Source organism: Gastrolobium bilobum, unplaced genomic scaffold (assembly GCF_033153095.1).
Source record: "Gastrolobium bilobum isolate Gb01-03AN ecotype WA unplaced genomic scaffold, APGP_CSIRO_Gbil_v1 utg12170, whole genome shotgun sequence".
NCBI lineage: Eukaryota > Viridiplantae > Streptophyta > Magnoliopsida > Fabales > Fabaceae > Gastrolobium > Gastrolobium bilobum.
This window is the reverse complement of record NW_026898901.1, coordinates 289,565-299,332: the sequence shown is the minus strand read 5'-3', so window position 1 is coordinate 299,332 and position 9,768 is coordinate 289,565.

Genomic DNA, 9,768 nt, shown 5'->3' with positions numbered 1-9,768 from the left:
CACATGTAAGTGAGCTTGGGGTGGAAGATCCTTGAGGACTCACTGACTTACTGAGATTTCTAGATTAGAGATCTTACCCCACGTTTGGGGAATGCTTATTTCAGGATCAGGTAGTATGGGTACTGATGCCTCAGGCGGCGGGAGGCCGGAACTTAGCTGATTTTGTTGTTTCTGCTTATTTGTTAGCATGACTGGATTTGGATGCTGTTTATGTTTTCCGCTATTTATGATATGATGTTGTTGAGACTGATGTTGGGCATGTTGCCTTATTTGAGTGAGCATGGGGATTGTCCATGACACTTTCTGTTAGTACTTGTAGTTTGGAGTTGTATTAACTGTTAGATGGTCCGGTCTACGTTGTTGTAGTTCCGTGACTAGAGCCACACTTATATTATCTATGTTATGAGGTATTTCAGTTAGCTGTTTTATTGCAATTACATACAGGCGATGTTTTATTAATTGATTATTAAGCAAGTTGGTAATGTTAATGGCATCATAATTGAAAAGAAAAAGTAATTCCGCATTTTAATTAAGCGCAACTTAATACGATATTATGATAACATTACCAGATATATACGGGGTGTTACACCTGACCTGGTGAAGTTCAGGCCGAGGTATTGCCGAGATCCGAGATCAGGATCTTGTTTATTGACTTCTGCACAAAAGGCCCCTGAGCCGATCTAAGGGAACCGAGTTTTTCCAACAGTGGTATCAGAGCCCGAGTTCGACGGGTTCTGAGGGAGACGAGATGGAGACCAGTGGCATAACTCATGATGGAGATATGTTCAAGTTGACCGCAGATAATTTCACATATTGAAGACCGATGATGGAAGATCATCTCTACTGCAAAGATTTGCATGAGCCCATTATTCTTGATGAGAGACCAGCAGGCAAGACAGATAAGGAGTGGGAGATCCTGAGTCGGAAGGCGGTAGCCACGATCAGGAAATATATTGATAAAAGTCTCTTTGAACACGTGTCCGAATTCACGAACGCGTATGAGTTGTGGACGAAATTAAAGTCCATGATTCAGAAGAAGACTCCCAGGAACAAAGCACACCTGGTTCGTCGACTTGTTAAGCTTGAATACAAGGACGACATGAGCATGATTGAACACCTGAACGCCTACAAAGGTATTGTGAATCAGCTGTCAAAGGCTGATATGAAAATTGATGAAGAATTGCAGGCATTGCTGCTGTTGAGCTCGCTGCCAGAAAGCTGGGATACTCTGGTGGTGACCCTGAATAACTCGACTCCAGATGGAAAATTGAAGATGGATGTCGTGACAGACAGCCTCCTGGGAGAAGAATCCAGGAGAAGAGAACGAGGTACTTCGAGTACGTCTGAGGCCAATGTTGCTGAGAACAAAGGGAAATCTGACTCCCGCGGTAGAAGCAAAAGCTGAGGTAGAGGTCGTGATAGACGAGATAAGTCCAGAGGTCGGTCAAAGCCGAAATACGAGTTGAAGTGTTTTTGCTGTGGAAAGACAGGCCATAAGAAGCCAGACTGCTGGACCCTGCAGAATGATGAGAAGAACGGCTCTGTGAAGCCGGATCAGATTGTTCCCAAGAAGAGGGAAGACAAGAGCATTACTGCGGTGGCTGCCAACCCTGATGCCGAGATATTCCTCCTTGGTGAGGATAATTATTTGAATGTTGCATATGATGACTGCACCTGGATTGTTGACTCTGGTGCCTCCTTCCACGTTACTCCACACAAAGGTTTTTTCTCCTCTTATCGAGGTGGTGATTTTGGAGTCATGAAGATGGGAAATCAAGTGACCAGCAAGATTGTTGGTGTCGGTGATGTAACTCTGACCACGGATGTCGGATGTCAACTTGTGTTGAAAGATGTGAGGCATGTTCCTGACATGCGTTTGAACCTAATCTCGGTAGGCAAACTTGATGATGCCGGGTTAGGGAACTACTTCGGTAGTGTGAGATGGAAGCTGGCCAAGGGAAACTTGGTCGTGGCCCGAGGTAAGAAAGAAGGCTCCTTGTACATGATGCAAGGAAAGATCGATGGCGGAGAAGCCAATTCTGTTCGAGATGAACCTAGCTTGGAGCTATGGCACAAGCGCCTCGGCCACATGAGCGATAAAGGGCTACAGATCCTGAACAAGAAATGATTACTGACCGGGTTGAAAGGCCAAGCGTTGGAGAGTTGCACGCACTGCCTAGCTGGAAAGCAGCACCGGGTTTCTTTTGTGAGACCGGATCAACCTAGACGACGCAGGTATATTCTTGACCTCGTCCATACTGATGTTTGCTCCATGTCGGAGAAATCTCTTGGAGGAGCTCAGTATTTTGTTTCATTTATTGATGACCATTCCCGCAAAGTGTGGGTATATTTGTTGAGGTCTAAAGACCAGGTACTCCAATCCTTTAAAGAATTCCATGCTATGGTTGAAAGGGAGACTGGCAAGAAACTGAAGGTGGTCCGATCTGATAATGGTGGTGAGTATTGCGGCCCATTTGATGCATACTGCAGAACGGCCGGGATTCGACTTGAGAAGACGCCCCCCAAGACTCCATAGTTGAATGGACTTGCTGAGAGGATGAACAGAACTATTGAAGAGAAGGTCTGAAGCATGTTATCCAATGTCGGATTGCCGAAATCATTCTGGGGAGAAGCCGTCAAAACAGCTGTTGACTTGATCAACCTCTCACCATCACGGCCACTTGAAGGAGAAATTCCAGAAGAAGTCTGGACAGGTCGGAAAGCGGCCTATAATCAACTGAAAGTGTTTGGATGCCGAGCTTTCGTGCATATCCCTAAAGATGAAAGGGCCAAACTTGATGCAAAGACTAAAGAATGCATTTATCTTGGTTCGCCGAGATGTGAGTTCAGGTTCCGACTTTGGGATCTAATCAATAAGAAGATCTTGAGAAGCCGAGATGTGATCTTTCATGAGCATGAAAACATTCATGACATCTCGAAGCCCAAAGTCCGGGTTACTGTCAGACGTGAAGAACCCATCCCTCCTGCCCGAGCTGAAGCAGGGGGAGAAAATCAAGAAAATGATGATCAGCATCAAGCTGAAGATGACCAGGACATTGAGGTCCGAGTTGATGATGAGATCCGGGATGAGAATGATGAACTGGGTTCTCAAGCTGAAGAACAACCGAGATATCCAACTCGAGAAAGAAGACCCTCTACAAGATACCCATCTGACAAATACACCGTTGTTGCTGAAGACGGTGAGCCTCAGAGTTATGATGAGGCTGTGACGAGCTCAGAGAAAGAAGAATGGGAAAAGACAATGCGAGACGAGATGAAGTCTCTGCACGAGAATCAGACTTATGAGCTGACTGAATTGCCAAAAGGAAGACGAGCTTTGAAGAATAAATGGGTCTACAAGATTAAGAATGAAGAGAACGGGAAAAAGCCGAGATACAAAGCCCGGATTGTAGTGAAAGGCTGCAATCAGAAGAAAGGAGTAGACTTTGAGGAGTTTTTTTTCTCCTGTGGTGAAAATGACCTCGGTCCGAACAGTGTTAGCTATGGCAGCTTCGATGGACCTCGAGGTAGAACAAATGGACGTGAAGACGGCATTTCTTCACGGTGATTTAGAAGAAGAGATATATATGGAGCAACCTGAAGGGTTCCAAGCTCCAGACCAAGAAGACTTGGTATGTCGGTTGAAAAAGAGCCTCTATGGCTTGAAGCAAGCACCTCGGCAGTGGTACAAGAAATTTGAGTCATTCATGACAGATCATAAGTTTGAGAAGACTGAAGCCGACCATTGCGTATTTGTGAAGAGGTATGAGGCCGGAGATTTTCTGATTTTGTTGTTATATGTTGACGACATGCTTATTGTAGGGAAAGACAAATCGAGGATAGCCGCCCTGAAAAAGGCGTTGAGCTCGTCCTTTGCAACGAAGGACCTCGGCCCTGCAAAGCAGATTCTCGGAATAAAGATTATCCGAGATAGACAGAAGAAGCTACTGTGGCTGAGTCAAGAGAAATATATTGAGAAGATACTGAAGAGATTCAGCATGGAAAAAGCCAAAACAGTGAGCACCCCCCTTGCCGAACACATAAAGTTGAACCAGAAGCAATGTTCGAGATCTGATGAAGACAAAGATGAGATGGGTCCCGTACCAATCCGCCGTCAGAAGCTTGATGTATGCAATGGTTTGCACTAGACCCGACTTGGCGTATGCTGTAGGAATGGTAAGCCGGTATTTGTCAAACCCCGGCAAAGAGCACTGGAAAGCAGTGAAGCGGATCTTCAAGTACCTACGAGGTACGACCGACTTATGTCTCCGTTTTGGGGAAGGCAAAGCCGAGTTGCAAGGCTACTCGGATTCTGATTTAGGGGGAGATTCCGACTCGAGAAAATCGACGACGGGATACATTATGAGATTTGCCGGAGGAGCTGTCTCTTGGCAATCAAGACTTCAGAAATGTGTTGCACTATCTACAACTGAGGCTGAGTATATTGCCACTACTGAGGCAAGCAAAGAGATGTTGTGGATGAAGAAGTTCCTCATGGAACTCGGCCATGATCAAGACAAGTACGAGCTGGGTTGTGACAATCAAAGCGCAATCCATCTTGCGAAGAATTCAACCCATCACTCCCGCACTAGGCATATTGATGTGAGGTATCACTGGATCCGGGATGTGGTGGAAGGTGGAGAGCTCGAACTCGTCAAGGTGCACACTGACCAAAATTGGTCCGACATGATGACAAAGCCGGTTCCAGCAAGAAAATTTGAAGACTGCTGTGAAAGAGCTGGGTTGATGCTGAAGCAGACGCATTGAAGTCGGAGGGGGAGATTTGTTGGGCTTCCTCCTTCAATGCTAAGCCCAAACCCATTTGAGGGGTTTCTTAAAAATCCTAACCCTAATTTCCACCTCCTCTATATATACTCATTAGTTGAGGGTGGAGGCTAGGTTAGATTTTTGAGAGGTCGGATTTGAGAGAACAAATTTGAGAGAATTATTTGATTGTTTGAGCAAAGCTTTATGCTTTGCATTTGAGAGATCTCTAGAGAGAGTTTGAGTGAAACATCTCTAGGGTTGTTTGATTATCACCATTGTTGGAGAGGTTGAGTTAACCACCACATTGGTGTATTTGATTATTTGTAACCATTATTTTCATAGTGGATTTCTGATCTGGACTAGGTCCCGTGGATTTTTTACTTCTTCATTCAAGAAGGTTTTCCCACGTTAAATCTGGTTGTGTTCTTCTTCTCTCTCTCCTATTTTTGTTTTGATTTTTCCGCTGCGTTGCCTGACCTGGTGAAGTTCAGACCGAGGTATTGCCGAGATCCGAGATCAGGATCTTGTTGATTGACTTCTGCACAAAAGGCCCCTAAGCCGATCTGAGGGAACCGAGTTTTTCCTACACAAATAACACAAGAAAATAAAGAAATAAAAAAGAAATGCTTTGATAATCAAAATGGCCTTAATGTTGATATATGTATATATAGATATTATAAGAAACCAATCGAGAAAAAAATTTAATTTAAGTTCCTATGTTCCGAAAATATGGAATCACAAATTCCAGACTTGATATGAATTATTCATCTTGAATGAAGGACTCCACTGTTCAAGATGGCTTTCAGCGATAGCAACAGTGGACATGCAATTAAAAGGGAATTCAATTAAAAAAAAACAAGGAAATCATATCAGTATATTGTCAAAGGTACAAAATAAAGTTGTAGTACCAACTGAAATCTCTGCAATGTGGCAATATAGTATTAATAAGCAACTACGCCATTTATTTATTTATATTTTGTGGAAATATTCTCTTCTTTACTAAGCTGCAAGTGCATGAATATCAATGATCGGCCAGGACAATTGTTTATTAAATCATATACATTATAAAAAGGATGCTTCACTTGGAATTCAAGTTTCTACTTTAACATGTATACTTCAAGCTCCATCAAACGATCGGTATAGTGGTGATGGCTTTGGCCTTTGGGGGAATATCTTTCTTCCAATAAATAAAGGGAATAAACAACAGAGAATAGAGCAAGCAAAGGACAAACCTTTAGCAAAGGCTGATTTATTACATGGGGGGCTCGACGCAATCAAGAAAGGAAAAAAAAAAAAAGTACACCCCACGAGACATCGCACATCTTCGTCTATTGGGGAGACCTCTGTGCTATTCCCTCTATGTTTTGTACCAATGACATATTTTTTTGGTCTTTCTTTGGGAAATATCTTTTAAGATCGGGAAGCACCCAAAACTCGGTATTTCCTTTTAAAGGATCAATTTTTTATTTTCCTTTTTTGTTTCTACTATTTTTCTTTTTTATTCTTTTCCATTTTCACAAAAGCACCACCCAATCAATGCTGATCCAGTAGCATAAAAAAATACTCTCCTTTCTTTTCTTTGGGTGTTGAATTCAGTGGCCCTAATTAAAAGCTTTTTTTATTTTTGGTACAGCTAATTAAAAGCTATAACACGTAAGATTGCGAAGGAGGACTCTACACGGCCACAAGTTGGTTAAATTTATGTCATTACAAAAATGTTGAACTCTTTTTTGGAAGATATATTGAAGAATTGTCTAATGTCAATACCACAGAAAAATGAGTTGAATCGGCCCACTCGACCGGCCTGCCATCAACCATCTTGAATTTGACTTTAGATATTGCCCTCTCATTCACCACACCATATGATATATTTTGAATCCATAGAATTATATACTCGTGTGTGGCGCGTATTTTTTTCCTTTTAGATACGTAGTATATCTCCATTAATTAATGTTCTGGCGAGCGGTTAGCTTTAGTTTTCAGTGTAGTTTGAGAGCACCTTTCAGATATTGGTTTGCCAGCTTCTTAATTTCTTTCTTTTTATTCCTTTTTGAAATCTTTATTATATGTGCGTCTTTTTGATTGATGACCGGGAAGAAACTAATAATCATGTGTCCAAAGTTTAGTATGATATAATAGAAGAATCTTTCTCTAGGGACCGCCTGTCATTTTTGCGAGTCTGATTTAATTCTCCAATTCCTACTCTTACAACCATTTATTATGATTCATCATGGTTTGAGACTTAAAAGTTCTGGTGACACCAAGAAAATAGCTTTGTGTTATATATATATATATATATATATGGATAACATCTAACTGTAGATAATGTTATCTACAGCTATATAAAAAATTACGTCGTTTTGATTAATGAATGGTGTTTTTGTAATTTTAAGTGAATTAATGAAGAGTATTTCAGTAAAATGTATATGATAAAAAATAAACAACATTTTTTAATCAGAGAGACAAATAAAAGAGACATGTGACTTGATGATTCTCGTTGAAACACACATTTCCAATGTTGTTAATCTGTTGATTTATTTCATCACGAGTTTTTTTTTAATTTAAATTGACTTTGAAGTGGCTAATTTAACCAAATTTTTTTACTAATTAATACTACTTTATTAAAAGTGGACAACTGAACAACGGATATGATTCATAAATAATGATCTCTTCCTTTGTCTCATGGAAAATGCATAATAATTCATCTTTGGTTCGGCAACTTATATCCCTATAAGCAAATGGCTATTATGATCCACAGATTATTAATTAGATCCTCCAAATGTTATTTCTCATAATCAAGCAGTCCTAGTTCAATCAAATGTACCAGGTAGATTCACAGAATTAATAGGCACATGCAAACACAGATAATACATAATGTTTGTATATAAAAAGACCAAAATGATTAGTAACAGATAAATACAACATTGAATTAAAAGAGCAGCTAGAGCACGATGTCTATCTGAAATTTGAATTTGAATTTGCTGAATGAGATGCATTATTAGCAAACCTTTTCAGGTAAGCACCAGAGTGAGCAGACCACAACATGGTTAAGCTGGCCTTGTTGGCCATAAATTCATTAAAGCTACACAAGCAGAGCAGTATGTATATTTTTTTGCCTATATATTAGTGAATTATTAGTATTAGCTCGCAAAGCCAAAGCTGCACATGGGTCACCATCTCCACGTGAAATGCCTCCACAAGACACGTGCATCCCACAGAGCTTCCCTGAGCTTTTGCAGAAAAAGCCTTGAAAAGATAACCAATTGGGTACAATCTGGCGAATACGAGACAAATGAAATGGCTACAGATAACAGTTAAAGGTCATGGTCTTGCTAAGATTATTTTAAGGATACTTATTAAAAAAATAAAATTAAATTTTTTAATAGATTACTAACTTAATTAAAAAGGTTTATTTTCTGTTTTTTTATGTACCCTTAAACATTTGTTAGAAAATTTCCAAAAGTTACAATTCAAAATAATAGATATATTCTGATTATAATGAAATTATTAAGGAAAAAATTATTCTCATATTATATGAGATAAGTTTTTCCTCCTACACACCCTTCGATAACTGTGTCACTTTTTTCTTATCTTTTATTTTATTTTTTCAAGTGGTGGAGTCTACAAATTTATTTCTCTGACATAAGATAACTATCTCCTTTAACATGAGATTAATAAAACTCAATTATTAAATATTGAAGTCATTACTATATTGTGCGGTCAAAGGAATTAAGGAAATGAGAGTGCTAATATCAGCTCAAGCGTTTATACTCTTTGAGCATTGAATGGTTAAATGCATTTTTTATGAGGGTCTACATTTTTAAAAGATAAAGTTTTTATAAGAAACAAAAATCATGTATTGTTACACAGCAGTTCCCTCAAGAAAATAGAGCGTATGCAGACGGGCATCGTGCAAAGGAAATATAGGGAAAACCTTATCCAAGAACAGTAGTTTTATAATAAGAGAATCTTTAGGGCTTCGCGTCACACTTTGCCTCCTTTTATACAAACATGTCTTCGAGAATGGAAGCGTTTCCTATTAACCCTAATTTTTTTTTATCCCAAGTTAGTTGTTTAATACTTTAATCAATATTTAAATTTGCAATTACTAAGATTGCCAATTGTGGGTGCGATTCCTTCAATGATTATATTTATACCCAGGGGATCTTATTGTATAAGGCTATAAACAATAAATGGCCACCCTGTAAAAAAATGGGAACTTTACGGGAATCCTAAGCTTCCCATACGTTATATAAGTATAAGGCTTTAACAACCTGTATTCTCAAATTAGACTCTAGAATATTGAGTGGGTTTCAGTTATTGGGCAGTTCTTCTGGCCCCAGGGGGTAGTTATGCAATAATTAAGTAGTTCAGTTTTATGCCATCTTCACTAATTAGCAAGAAGAATGTTTGGCGATTGTTAGAATTACAAATTAATTAATTTGGCTTCCTTCCACCAATAATGAGGGTTTCTTAAACTTATAATGGCATGCAGTTAGTTAGGTACATAATGCCACCTTATTAGCGTACCCATCAATCACAGAAAATGGTCCCCTTTAACATGAATGCGATTACAACCCTTCTTTCCCCCACTTAATTCATACATGGCAAAATTAAATATATACGTCATCATCTGATATTATTAATGTTTTCTAGCTAGGTAAGTGACATATATTTAATTACCAACTAATTCAATTATAGGAATATGAATAAGAAAGGATGTGCAGAACTAATTAAGAGCCATCCAGCAGTGTACATATGAGGACCTTAAATTTTTTCACGCTCCTTGTTTGCTGGAACCCAACAATCATGTATTATATAGGAACACTTACTGACATGGTGGGTCATTTGTTGGCATATATTTTCTCCATTTAAGTCAACAAGACTTATAACCATATGATATGCATATTGGGAAACAAAAAAAAAAAAGGAGCGGGAGAATGTGGTTCGTAAACAAATTGATAGGTATTCAGACAGTTGCACCAGAAGAACCAACGACCT